The sequence below is a fragment of the Gorilla gorilla genome, chromosome 10 (assembly GCF_029281585.2).
Source record: "Gorilla gorilla gorilla isolate KB3781 chromosome 10, NHGRI_mGorGor1-v2.1_pri, whole genome shotgun sequence".
Classification (NCBI taxonomy): Eukaryota; Metazoa; Chordata; class Mammalia; order Primates; family Hominidae; genus Gorilla; species Gorilla gorilla.
The window spans coordinates 120685265-120700325 of record NC_073234.2 but is presented as its reverse complement, the minus strand read 5'-3'; the positions used below and the strand labels follow the sequence as shown (position 1 = coordinate 120700325).

Sequence of the window (15061 nt, the reverse complement as noted above, 5' to 3'; positions counted from 1 at the left end):
CCTAGAAATTTCCACAGCACATGGGAGTGTCATGGGGAGAATTCTGAGAACCTCTGGGGCATGCTCTTGTCTTACTGGGCAGTGCTCAGCATTTAGAAAAGCTGATGATGAGGTGGGGGCAAGAGGTGGATGTGAATGCAGAGGCTTAAAGTTTTACCAAGCAATGACCTAATAGCAATAATTTTTTTTTTTTTTGAGACAGAGTCTCACTCTATCCCCCAGGCTGAAGTGCAGTGGTGTGATCATGGCTCACTGAAATTTCTATCTCCTGGTCTCAAGTCATCCTCCCACCTCAGCCTCCTGAGTAGCTGGAACTACAAGCGCACACCACCACACCCAGCTAATTTTTTGTATTTTGTGTAGAGACATGGTTTCATCATGTTGCCCAGGCTGATCTCCAACTCCTGGGCTCAAGTGATCCTCCCACCTCCGTCTCCCAAAGTGCTGGAATTACAGGCATGAGCCACCGTGCCCACCTGCTTGCCACTATTCTAAGAGCTTTGTATGTATGATTGTATTTAGTACTCAAAACAGTAGCAGGTACTTTTACTGTCACCTCCATTTTGCAGAGAGTTTAAAGAACTTACCTGTAGCTCCAGTGGTGCAATCAATTAGTATATGGTACTCTTAAGAACTTACCAGACAGCACAGAGATACGGACTGAATCTAGCCAGGCTGATCCAGGTTCTGTGTTCCTCAATGTGCCACATCACCTTGATGCTGAGACTCATCTGAGACTTTCTTAATGGTATTTCCTCACCCCACGCCGCCTCCTCTGTTAATAGCATGATATTATTAGGTTGGCACAAAAGTAATTGAGACTTTTGCCATAAAAGTAATGTATCCATTCGCCTACTGAAAGACATCTTGGTTGCTTCCAACTTTTGTTAATTATTATTAAAGCTGCTATTAACATCCATGTGCAGGTTTTTGTGTGGACAGAAGTTTTTAATTCATTTGGGTCAATACCAAGGAGCACAATTGCTGCATCATATGGTAAAAGTACGTGTATTTCTGTAAGAAACAGCCAAACTGTCTTCCAAAGTGGCTGTATCATTTTGCATTCCCACCAGCAATGAATGAGAGCTCCTGTTGCTCCACATCCTTGCCAGCATTTGGTGGTGTCAGCAAACCTGCTCTCCCCTCCATTCTATTAGATTGGTACAATTACTTTTGCAATTACTTTTTGCAATTACTTTTGCACCAGCCTAATAGAATGGAGAGGAGGTCAAGTTTCCCAACGACTGTCCTCACTCACCTGTGTATTTATTCATTCATTTAACTGACAACTTCTGATCAAGCTCCAACTGTGTGCTGGGTACTCTGCTTAACCTTGAGAATACAGCAAGGAATGGGACAAAGTCCCTTCTACTCTCATAAGAAGTATATCTTTCATGTTGGAAACCAACAATAAACATATACATAAATATGGAAACTGTGATGGTGACAAGTGGCGGGAAGAGAAGAAACATACACAATAGAGAGTGTCTGGGAACTACTTTAGATTCAGTGGGCTGAGACCTGAGTCACAAGAAAGGCTTCATGAGAAGATCTAGGTTAAGAGAGCCCCAAACAGAAGGAAAGGGAGCCTACTGCGTGTGTTTGGAAACAGACAATAGGGTGGCATTGTTGGAGTGAAATAAGGGGGCCTGGGGCCCCACCAGGTACAGCCCTACAGGCCATGGAGAGGACCTTGGATTCTACAGCATGTGTAATGGGAACATGGGAGGGTTTTAGCAGGGGAGTTAGATGATCCACATACACCTCATTTTTTAAGGTTTTCGTTCCTTACAGGTGCAGTGGCTCGCGCTTCTAATCCTAGCACTTTGGGAGGCCAAGGCAGGAGGATTACTTGAGGCCAGGAGTTTGAGACCAGCCTTGGCAACATAATGAGATCCTGCCTCTACACAAAGATTTAAAAAATAGCCAAGTGTAGTGTGCGTGCCTGTAGTGCCAGCTACTCGGGTGGCTGAGATAGGAGGAGTGCTTGAGCCCAGGAGTTCGAGGCTGCAGTGAGCTATGACCACACCACTACTCTCCAGCCTAGGTAACATAGCAAGACTTAGTCTTCAGAAAGATAAAAAAAGTTTTCATTCCCTGATTTCACCTGTAGCAGGAGTTGCCAGCTGGTTGACAGAGACCTTTCTGCCTGTGTTAGTGTTTCGTGTCTTATTTGGTTGATCTTCAAATGGGTAGCTGCCACCATATTCCTTTTCCTACTGATTTCCAGGATTCCCAGCTAGGCAGAATCTGAGTGGTCCAACTCTCAATCTGTACACTGCTCTTAGGGCCCCAGAGAGCCGCAAATAGACTGCAAAGCTGTCAGCCAGCCCCTAGGTTGTGCCCAAATTCTGTCTGGCCTGTGTGTATGTCGGTGTGTGGAGAGGTTGCTCTGCATTCACCAGATACCCAAAGAGATCCCTAAGCCACAGAAACATTAAATCCACTGCTCATCTGCATGAGAAAAATGCAATGAGGGAGAACCCCTGACAAACAACTCTGTTTGCAAAAGTAACACCTGGGATTATATCGAGTCCACATAAAATGCTTACAACTATCATATAGATTTTGGAGATGAATGTTAAGTGCTCAACAAATATTTGTTAAATGAATAAATGAGAAATTATCCAGCTCCCCATCCCCTGCATATTTCATGGTTGAGAAAACTGAAGCCCAGATGGGTTCCATATTTTGCCCAAAGTGACATATTTAGAATGTGGCAATGTTGAGCCTCAAGCCAAGATCTTTCAACTTCAATAACTGAACTCTCCACTTCAGTACACATCATATTAAAGAACATATTAAGGAATATTTGCCACAAACGTAAATATCTTACTGGGATATTAGAATGCAGTAATGGTAATAGCTAACATTTCCCTAGCACTCACAATGTGCTAGCCAATCACTTCATCCTCTCAGTAACCTCATGAGGTAGGCACTCTCATTACCCCCAATTTACAACAACGCCCCTGAGGCACAGAGTAGGTAAGTCAGTTATCCAACCTCACACAGAGTGGCAGTGGCAGTAGTCAAACCTTGGATCTGCATGCTCAATGCCACCCAGCCCCTCAGACTGAGTTTGTTACCTTGCAACCTCTTATACTGGAAACCTGGGCACAGCTTGGGTACAGGAAGACCCTAGCCAGGAGGTTGATGGGTTCTTAGCAGTCAAAAACAAAAGTTCCCAGGATGTGAAAGTCCAAAACACTGAAAAAACCCTACCTGACTTGTGAAATGAAAACCCTTTCCTCAAGAATGTAAAAGCAGAGGGAATTAACAGTACAAGTAAAAGGATAGAGAAAAAGCATTAAGCTCTCTAGAATACAAAACCAGTGGGCCATAAGACGTTTTACAAATTGAAGGTGGCAGTTATTTATGTCTGTGAGACTTTTATGGCATTTTCTTGACAGTCACATAATGAAATTATTTCAAAATGGGCCCTTCAAGTTTATTAGCATTAAAAAAAAACCCCTCCCCAACATGGAACAAAGAAGCCTAAAGCGGCTGCTACTTTTACATCATTTTATTTTGCCCTTATTTTTCCTGCTGAGAGTAGCATATTTTGTATACGGACCTTGTATTTTTCTCTTGGATGTACTCCAAGTTTCTCCGAGGCTCCCAAAGCAACCCCTGGAAGGTACATGTCACATGCTGGATGGTACATGTCACATGTCGCAGACTCAGCTGTACTACAGATGGCTGGATAGGTTTTCTCTTCTTCCCTGGATTCTGATGAACTAGAGTTACTTTGTTTTCTTTTAGGAAGCAATGCCTTCAAAATATTTTGCATCCAGTTTTGACATATGATGGCTTCCATATTTATAATTTTAGTTTTGTAACAGCACTGTCCCTGTTGTTTAAATTGTTATCCAAAGGCATGATGAAAGACATCAAGACTTGTCACAGTCAACTCTTTTTTCAGGTTGTACATGTGAGCTTATATGTACATTGGAGCAAAATAGAAAACAAAGTGTAATTTGAAACCTTATATGTACGTAGTGTAGGAAATAACTATATAGTTATATATATGCAAAAGTCCATATGCAAAAGAGGTTTAGTAACTGAGGGAACCAAACATTCATAGGAATGAGAAAATCTGAGCTGCTTCTATAATAATGCTCCATGGCTTTGCTAGGCTACTTAACTTCATAGTTTCATTTCCCCATTTGTAATACTAAACTAGGTGAGATTGCTTTTATTGCCATTGTTAAAGCTGTTTTTCAGGATCTCTGGTTACTCTCCTAATGAGATTTTTAGAGTTATTTTAGCGTAAATTTCATATCAGGCATACATCAGCTTATTCCACAGTACAGTATGTTTAACCTGTTTCTAAAAATGGGACCCTCTGCCCATTAACCTTATGCTAGATTTGTTCTTCAACAGGAAAAGTATCCAATATTTCAGAGGAAAAATTTGGACTATAGCAATAAATGGCCTAGCCATGTTTTACTATTGAAATTAAAAAATAACCATTGTATTCCATTCTTTTTTTTTCTGGTTCCTTGGGTGCACATAGATGGGAGGAGGCAAAGTACTTTCCCTCTCCATTTTTTCCTAATTCTTTGCTTGAATCCACATATTTGAGCCAAGAACCTCTTGCCTATAGCTGGGAATGCACCCAGCAGTTGATTTTTGGCTTGTATCTGCTTATTTCTAAGAAAGTCCTCTTTATTCACCAAGGTCCCAAACAAAAGCTGTTCTCTGTTAGACCTTTCCAGACCATCCACCGTGACCCTCCAGAAAGTCACTCATCCCTTCCTCCATATGTAATAATACTTTGAAACTACCACTGGTACAGCACAGAAGCCATTATACCACTTTTATTTAGGGAAGAACTGTTCCTTATTTATCTTTGCATTCCCAATGCCTAGATTTATTGCATATGTATCAGTGTCAGGCATAATGCTAAGTCATGTTATTATTGACTGAAAAGAATACAGTGAGGTTTTAGGGACCTCACTTAAAGTCCTTGAATGTAATGAATATTACATTGAATGTAATGAATTACATTCAATGTAATTCCTTGAATGTAATGAATATAAGTGGATGAGTTTGTGCAGCAAAGACTGATTTCAATATTCATTTTCCATTTCCTCCATTGTAATAGAACTCCTGATTTCTGGCTGGACACAGGGCAATGCCAAGATAAAGACTGAATTTCCCAACCTTCTTTGCAGCTAGGTATGGCCATGTGACTCAGTTCAGTCCAATGGGATATAAGTAAAAGTCTCATATGGCAGCTTCTGAAATCTTCCTTAAAAGAGAGCTGGCAAATACCGTTTACTATTTCTTCCTTGCCCCTTTCTACTTTCTGCCTGGATTGTAGATTCAATGGCTGGAGCTGAGCAGCCTTCTTGGGCCATGATGTAACCTATGGAGGTTATATGATGGAGCTTCGGGATAGAGGGAGCCTAGATCCCTGAGGATCTCATGAAGAAAAGCTACCACATCAGCCCTAGATTGACAATTCTGGACTTTTACGTGAGAGAGAAAATCTGTGTGTTTAAGCCATGGTTATCCAGGGAGTAGGGAAAGGGGCTGTGCTACTAACATTGAACCTAATCTTGATACTGGATTGGGTTTTTCTGCTTCTTAGACAAAGTGTTTTGTAACAATCTCAAGCAACAACAAAAAAAACCTTCCCTCAAAGGTTTAGGTGAGGCATCTGGAATCCTTAAGCTAGAAAACTAAATTTGTTAATATCACTGATTGCCCTCCCCCTAATCTTGGGCAAAAGTTGTAGGTTTTGTTATTGCATTCTTATTGTATGCCAGAAATGATAGTATTCTTCACAAGTATGATTTTATTTAATCCTTGTAAAAACCATATGAGGTAGGGACTTGTATCATCTTCACAGTAGAGATGCTAAGTAAACAGCTGTGAGTGATCAAACAGGCCCAAAGAAAGGGCCGACTTCCCTCCTAGTCCATGCATTAATCACTGCTGGACCCTCACTGCAGGGAGGGGCTAAGGAGAGACCCTTCCTCTGTCGGCGAGGGAGCTTCACTTGCAAATTCATTGAGCAACAATGTGGCAAATGCCAGATCATCAGGGAATGGAATTCTGCTATCAACAAGGTGACCACTGTGTACACCCCCAGGAGAAGAAGGTACTGGTTTAGGAACTTGTCTGCTGACCTCTCTATAGAGAGTCAGAGGCTAGTGAAACTCACCTCTTATGAGGAAGTCAAGGAAGGACGACGGGTCAGGAGAGAATATGGGATGGATCAAGTGGAGTGCTGCAGCACAGGCAGAGGTTGGGGAGGTCTGCCCACAGCCTAAAATGACCTCAGCCATAGAACCAAAGTCATACATAATGACACAGGCACACAGAAACCATAGAGCCAGCTTCACATTTGAAGACTGGAGAGTGAAACACCCAAAAATTCATATTTATATGAAAAGCATTCAGGAAAAAAAGATTTATACATTTTGCTACCCTGACCTCAATAACAACCCCCCAATCATAATGAAAAAGTAATTCACTCCCTTTTTATCATCTATGGTATGAACGCTCATTCATTCCGGAAATATGTATTGAGAGACCACTCTGTGCATGGGCTGTACCAAGCAGGGACTGGGGCACACAGTGGAAGGAGGTCCTCCAGCACAGTGCAGTCAGGTGGGAACACCTGCCTATAAAAAGATCCTTATAGTGCAAAGGGCCACGTGCCATATGGAGGTATGTAAGGGCTGGGTGAAGCTTAAATGAGAAGCATTCCACCTTGGGGTCAGGGAAGGTCTCCAAGGAAGATGATTAAGTAGGGTCTTGAGGGATGACTTTGACATCCCTCAAAACAAAAAGAAAAAAAAAGGAACTCATGCTGGTTAATATAGAGGAAACACCCTCTCCCTCATAGACAGCCTACCGTAGCTCCAGGGATAGCACTATTCATGTTAAAGAATCACAATTCATGCTTATAAAAATGGCCTTAACACACCAAGAATAGAACGTTACATTCTGTCTACTCTGTTTAATAAGGCTAAGAAGAACAAAGGCACTTTTCTCCCAAGATTTTCTGATCCTCCTCAAAAGTATTTTTTAAATAACAAACTGACAATTCAGTTATATGGGGAAAAAAACATTGTGTTCCTAAAAATGCTACATCAAAGGAATCTTTTCACAAGAAAACTCCTTCTCCACATATTTCCATTGCTCCCATTTTTCTTAATTAAATATTTTTAATGATTACAGGTACATAATAGGTATATGTATTCATGGGGTACATGTGATGTTCTGATTCAGGCATACAATGTGTAATAATCACATCAGGGTAATTGGGGTATCAGAGACTTTTCTTCAATTATATAGCATCCCAGAAAGCAAGATTCAGGTATAGAATCACATTTTCAGGGCAGTTCAGTGTGGTGGGCAAAGCACAGGCATCAGAATCAGCTAGATCTGAGCCCAAATCCCAGTGCCACCTCCAAACTTGTCATGTAAGCCTCTGTTTCCTAAAACACACAATAAGAATAATGATACATGCCTTGCGTGGTTGTCGACCTCAATTATATAAGCACCTAACACAACATCTAACATACATTAGGCCTCAATGTATGGCAGTTATCATGGTCTATGATTGTTGTTGCTGTTGCTGTTATTCTATTCCAAGCATTCCAAAATGTTGTACTAGATAGGCAAAATTGCTATAGAACAATTTTCGAGCAGAGATGGACAATCCTATCTGCCTCATTTGAATCTTCAGTGACCTTCTGGGTGAGTAGAGTGACTCAGAGAGCTATGACTAAGAGCTGAGTCCTCCACAGTGTGTCAAAATCATGATTTAACTTTATTCAGGAATGAGAATTCCATGAAAACTTATTTGTGGGTTGGGAATGATTTCAAGTGGTCATTGGATCCAGCAACCCACTCTCACTTCCAATATGTCAGAGCTCATGGGAGTCGTTTAAATTAATGAAGTGCAGTGAGTGGCTGAGGCTGTAGACATGGCCAGTCTAGCCTCTAACATACCCTGGAGGGACCCAAACTATTCAACAAAGGGATCTTCATGGAGTCCAAGCTATTCCACAGTGCCTAGGACTTAACAGAGGCTTGCCGAAAGTAATGATGACCCTCATGAAACTTCTTCACCTAAAACACATCTACAACTTGATTTTCTAAATCCTCAATAGTTTCTGAAGTGAGTTTGCTCAAACTTTCTAAAATATTTCTTCTTTTAGACATGATTAAGCCTGAAAAATTTCATCCTAGCTGGGAGAACGCTAGTGAAAAATAAACTATGTATGAGTAAGCGTACTTCTATAAAGGAGGCCTTCGTGACATTCTTCTCTACTGGAGAACACTTTGAAATTACATGAAGGCAGAAGGTTGATGGGTCCAGGGATGGGGAGAAAAAAGGGGGAGGATGGAAAACAGACCTATGTCATCAAGAATCCAAGCATCAAACAACAAATCTGTTCTCTCTGGTTACCCAGAGTTGAGCACTGTAACCAACTGCACTCCAAATGAGCCACGTGCAATTTTGATGACCAGATATGGTAAGTTTTGCAAAGAAATAAACCTGAAATTTGTGAGAGAAGCTATTAAGTGAGGGGAAGAGATGGAAAATGGTTGATATGGTTTGGCTCTGTGTCCCCACCCAAATCTCATCTTGAATCATATTCCCCATGTGTCAAGGGAGGGAGGTGATTGAATTATGGGGATGGTTTCCCCGATGCTATTCCCGTGACAGTGAGTGAGTTTTCACAAGATCTGACGGTTTTATAAGTGTCTGGTATTTCCCCCGCTTGCACTTCTCTCTCCTACCACCATGTGAGAAAGGTCCTTGCTTCCTCTTTGCTTTCCACCAAGATTGTAAGTTTCCTGAGGCCTCCTCAGCCATGTGGAACTGTGAGTCAATTAAACCTCTTTTCTTTATAAATTACCCAGTCTCAGGCAGTTCTTTATAGCAGTGTGAGAACATACTAGCACAACAGTATTCAACCCGTAGTGGCTTTCTGAAGTCTAAGGAGGACCTCTGTGAGAATTTAGTGAGAAGTCTTGAGCCCTGGCCCAGGAGCTGGTGCAGCTCTTGCAGTAGCTAAGGGACTAATTGCATGTTCATTCTGTGTTGATCTCTGCAGTGGTTGGAGGAAAAAAAAAAAAAGATAACTCTGGCAAGACTGAGCATCCATCTTTTGGTATCTGAGAATGGAGCAAAGAAAGAGAATCCTGAGCAGGAGGTGGAAGGAGATAAAGTCTTAAAATATGCTTGACTTGATCCGGTTACTTGTGGGAGGCACAGTGAGAAGGAGAGGAAGTGAAATGGCATTTACTGACAGGCAACAAGAATGTAAGGTTATGGAAGGAAGGTATTCTGCCTGTCTTGTTCACCAATGTGTTCCCAGCTCCTAGGATAGATCCTGACATGCAGTAGACACTCAATAAATATCTGCTAAAGGAAGGAAGAATTGGCATGGCACAGGTCTCATTCCATACTGGGAATTCAGTGAATTTTTTTTTTTGAGATGGAGTCTCACTCTGCTACCCAGACTGTAGTATAGTGGCACAATCATGGCTTACTGCAGCCTTGACATCCAGTGCTCAAGTGATACTCCCACCTCAGCCTCCCAAGTAGCTGGGACTACTGGCATGTGCCACCACATCCAGCTAACTTTTAAATATTTTATAGAGACAGGTCTCCCTATGTTGCCCAGGCTGGTCTAGAACTCCTGGCCTCAAGCAATCCTGCCACTTTGGCCTCCCAAAGTGCTTGGATTACAGGTGTGAACCACCACACCTGGCCTCAGTGAATATTTTTGAAAGACTCGTTTAATTAATGAGTACCTACCGTACGCCAGGCATTGTTTCATTTCTCATTCCATTTACAAAAGTTTATTGAGTGAACTCCTATGATTTGCTAGATACTCTATTGGACACTGTAGTCAAAAAAGAAAAGAAACAGTTCCTGCCCTTGAGAAGCTTATAGTGCAATGGCAGTGAAATATCTAATGACCACAGGCTGCATCAAAGTGCAGGGAAACACAGAAGAGCATCCCAGTCTTTCTGGGAGAGCTGAGGCAGTCTACAGAGGAGGCAGCCTTCAAACAACTGAGACTTAGGATGAGCAGGTGCTTCCAGGCATTCCAGGCAATGAGAACGGTGAGAGAGAACAGCAAATAGATCATATCTGCAGAAGCAGAGATTTCTGTGGGGCAAAGAAGGTGGGAGAAAGGAAAGAAATGAGGCTTAGGCCTGATCACAGAAAGCTTAGTCTTTCATTTGAAGCTGCATGATATAGAAAATAGGAAAGAGGACCAGCTTTGTGGGCATGTGGCCTGTACACTTTACTGCATTAGGCCCCTGCACTCAGAAGGGCCCCGTGCTTGGTTTAATGCTCTTCTGTCGACAGTCTTGAAATTCTTAATAATTGTATCTTGGAACTTGTGTTTCATTCGCTTGTCCTGGAGCATGAGCAGGGGAGATGTGTGCAGTATGCATGTTCACTTTTTCTCGCCAATTCATTTAAATATGTTCATGATGCCCCCTGGGCACAGAATTCCACTGTACCTACTATGTGTGGGAGTTTGGCAAGACTCAAAGCAAGTACAAGGTACCAAGAAGTGTGTATCAGGAAGTGAAATAGTGTAAAACAGAGGGTTAGTTTGTGCAGCATTTCCACTGTTGTGGTAGGAATGAAATACAATGGGCTAAAAATACAAATTGCATAACTTCAGTGATTCCACATATGCATTAAATGCTCTTATATTTTCATGTAAAACTGGCATTGCATAATATAAAGAGGAACAGTAAAGGTTATATTAATAATTCATAATTCAAATTTTTCTTTACTTAGAACACTAAGTAATAAATAAAAACACCATGACAAGTTGAGACAGAAACTATGAAAAAGCAAAAATCTTTCTATTTCAATCCAGCTAATGACACTTTTCCCTTGCTTTCTGAACATTTTGCTCTGGGCCCCACAAACTATGTAGCTGGCCTTGATGAGGCACCACTAAAAAATGTTGGGCAGGGAAGAGACAGGACATGACTATCATTTTGGAAAAATAACTGTCACCAGAGTGTGGAAGTTACAGCAGGGGGAGAAAGATACGACCAGGAGCAAGAGGACCAGTCCTTGTGGGTAGCACAAGTTTGTGAGGTCTGTGCTGGAGCAGGGTCAGAGGGGCTGGAGAATGGGACAGATGTGCAAGGAATTAACGGGCAGAGCCCTAGGGCTTGAGAATTTATGGCAAGTGGGAGATAAGCCAGAGGAAAGAATACAGCTTGGCTCCCAGATTTCTGGCTTCAGCCCCTGGGTGATGCTTTTCACTGAGATGTGGAGTAGGAGAAAGGGAGCTGGGTATGTGAGGGAGGAAGGATGGGTTGACTGGGACTGGGACATGCAGTAGACATGTGTAGACATAGGGTAGACATGAGTCATGTTTGGGTGTGTGCAGTACCTCTTCCCATCCCCCTTCTTCTGGTAACAGACCCCACCACCTCTGGCCTCAGGGGTGTGGCCCTGACCTAGGCTGGGCCCAGCATGGTACCTGGTGGTATGCACACACATACACACACACGGTCACAGTTAGGGGTCCAAGAAGTTGGCAGGTAGGTGTCTGAAGTCAGGGTAATCAGATTTCTTCCCTAGGACTTTTGAAGCCAAAGCTAGGAGATGTCCCTTTCCTCTCTTTGACCAGAAGCGAGCCTGCAGCTGCCAGCCGATATGGTTCTAGCGACCCTGAGACTCAGGTTTTGAAGAATAAAGACAGCATGGAGAGACGTGTTTGCATGAGTGGTGAAGAGAGAGTCCAAGGGCTTTGGCTTCCTAGTTCCAGGAAGTTTCTGCCCTCACATCTGCCCTTCCTGGTTATACAATCCAAAAAATCCAGCCCCCAACCCCACCACCACCACTACCATCACCACCACCACCACTAGCAGCTCCCGCTCTTCCAGGTTTTTATGTTTTCCTTAAGCTAGTTGGAGTTAGGATCTGTCATTTGCAACTGAAAAAATCCTGATTAATACAGACACATAGATAAGTGCCTACGGAAGCAGGATATAGTAGGCATTATCGTGCTTATATCATAGAGAAGTGAACTGAGGTTCAGATAGCTTAAATACATTTACTTTACTTGCACAAAGTCTCATGGCTAGCAAACTGCAATGCCAGGGCTTGAACGCAGGGCTGACTCCAAAGTTGATGATCCTTCTATGATTCTACACTTTCCTCTTAATCTGTTAATTATTCTTACCACTCTTTTCTATAAACCCAGGGTTTCAAATTTAGGAATATTCATGCCGCTGCTCCCTCGAGTTTCTTACTCAATGACCAAAAGTGATGAGGGCCAGACCATGATTTCTCTGGAGTGTTTCCCAGGCTCTGACTAGTCCCACTTTGAAAGTCATGGATAGCAAAGGACCAAGTTGCTAATTTTGCAGAAGCTTAAAGTCAGCGACCTTGTGCCTTGGACATTATTCTCCTAAATTTTATCTTGTTTTATGAGTTCAAATGGAAAGTCAAGGCTTAATGCCTACCAAGAGTCACAGGAGTGGTAACAAACTGAACCGAAGGCTTCAGAACTTGAGAACATCTCTCTGTACCCTTTGCTTGGACTTGTTTCTCTGTGTATCATTGTGTTCTCTTCTTTTTTTTTTTTCTTTCTATTTCATTTTTTCCCTTCTATTCCATTAACTCAAACCTATTCTAAAGAGAATTTTTTCTGACGAACTCATTCTAGGGAACTGTGACAGACATCATTGTCCCCAAAATGATATTTCCTCCTTTTTTATCTTCAATAATAGAACACACTTTTAAAATTTTTATTTTGAGACAGTTTCGCTCTGTTGCCCAGGCACAATTACGGCTCACTGCAGCCTTGACCTCCTGAGCTCAAGTGATCCTCCCACCTCAGGTTCCCAAGTAGCTAGAACTACAGGCATGTATCACCACAGCTGGATAATTTTTTAAAAATTTTTTGTAGAAATGAGGTCTCATTATGTTGCCCAGACTGATCTTGACACTGTGAGCTCAAGTGATCCTCTCGCCTCCACCTACCAAAAGTGTTGGAATTACAGGCGTAAGCCACAGTGCCCAGCCTAGAACCCATTTTAAAAACTTTATTATTTTTGCACTGAGATATAACATAAAATTGAACATTTTAAAGTGCACGGTTTAACAGTTTTTAGCAGATTCATATGGTTGTGTGACCATCACCACTAATTCCAGAAAATGTTATCACCCCAAAAAGAAACCCTATACCTGTTAGCAGTCACTCCCCCTTCCCTCCTCCCTCCAGCTCCTGGCAATGACTATCCTACTTTCTATCTATATGGGTTTGCCTATTCTGAACATTTCATATAGTAGCTGGAGTCATGTAATAGATGGCCTTTCGTGTCTGGCTTCTTCTAATTAGCAGATTATTTTCAAGGCTCATCCACATTGTGGCATGCATAAGTGCTTCATTCCTTTTTTTAAAATTTTTTTATTACTATTACACTTTCAGTTTTAGGGTACTTGTGCACAATGTGCAGGTTTGTTGCATTTGTATACATGTGCCATGTTGGTGTGCTGCACCCACTAACTCGTCATCTAGCATTAGGTATATCTCCTAATGCTATCCCTTCCCCCTCCCCCCACCCCACAACAGGCCCCAGAGTGTGATGTTCCCCTTCCTGTGTCCATGTGTTCTCATTGTTCAATTCCCATCTATGAGTTAGAACATGCAGTGTTTGGTTTTTTGTCCTTGCGATAGTTTACTGAGAATGATGATTTCCAATTTCATCCATGTCCCTACAAAGGACATGAACTCATCATTTTTTATGGCTGCATAGTATTCCATGGTGTATATATGCCACATTTTCTTAATCCAGTCTATCATTGTTGGACATTTGGGTTGGTTCCAAGTCTTTGCTATTGTGAATAATGCCGCAATAAACATACGTGTGCATGTGTCATTATAGCAGCATGATTTATAGTCCTTTGGGTATATACCCAGCAATGGGATGGCTGGGTCAAATGGTATTTCTAGTTCTAGATCCCTGAGGAATCGCCACACTGACTTCCACAATGGTTGAACTAGTTTACAGTCCCACCAACAGTGTAAAAGTGTTCCTATTTCTCCACATCCTCTCCACACCTGCTGTTTCCTGACTTTTTAATGATCACCATTCTAACTGGTGTGAGATGGTATCTCATTGTGGTTTTGATTTGCATTTCTCTGATGGCCAGTGATGGTGAGCATTTTTTCATGTGTTTTTTGGCTGCATAAATGTCTTCTTTTGAGAAGTGTCTGTTCATATCCTTCACCCACTTTTTGATGGGGTTGTTTGTTTTTTTCTTGTCAATTTGTTTGAGTTCATTGTAGATTCTGGATATTAGCCCTTTGTCAGATGAGTAGACTGCAAAAATTTTCTCCCATTTTTTAGGTTGCCTGTTCACCCTGATGGTAGTTTCTTTTGCTGTACAGAAGCTCTTTAGTTTAATTAGATCCCATTTGTCAATTTTGGCTTTTGTTGCCATTGCTTTTGGTGTTTTAGACATGAAGTCCTTGCCCATGCCTATGTCCTGAATGGTATTGCCTAGGTTTTCTTCTAGGGTTTTTATGGTTTTAGGTCTAACATGTAAGTCTTTAATCCATCTTGAATTAATTTTTGTATAAGATGTAAGGAAGGGATCCAGTTTCAGCTTTCTACACATGGCTAGCCAGTTCTCCCAGCACCATTTATTAAAAAGGGAATCGTTTCCCCATTGCTTGTTTTTGTCAGGTTTGTCAAAGTTCAGATGGTTGTAGATATGTGGCATTATTTCTGAGGGCTCTGTTCTGTTCCATTGATCTATATCTCTGTTTTGGTACCAGTACCATGCTGTTTTGGTTACTGTAGCCTTGTAGTATAGTTTGAAGTCAGGTAGCGTGATGCCTCAGGCTTTGTTCTTTTGGCTTAGGATTGACTTGGCAATGCGGGCTCTTTTTTGGTTCCATATGAACTTTAAAGTAGTTTCTTCCAATTCTGTGAAGAAAGTCATTGGTAGCTTGATGGGGATGGCATTGAATCTATAAATTACCTTGGGCAGTATGGCCATTTTCGCGATATTGATTCTCCCTATCCATGAGCA

At 41.8% G+C, this 15061-nt stretch overlaps 1 long non-coding RNA gene across 1 annotated transcript in view; it reads left to right on the top strand.

Annotated features, from left to right (window-relative positions):
- The window catches only part of LOC129525829 (uncharacterized), a 69071-nt gene extending 68301 nt beyond the window's left edge, over positions 1–770 (top strand). Inside the window, exon 3 of the long non-coding RNA XR_008670330.2 lies at positions 203–770. This is a non-coding gene — a long non-coding RNA (uncharacterized lncRNA). The remainder of the gene's footprint in view (positions 1–202) is intronic.
- Positions 771–15061: the final 14291 nt, after the last annotated feature.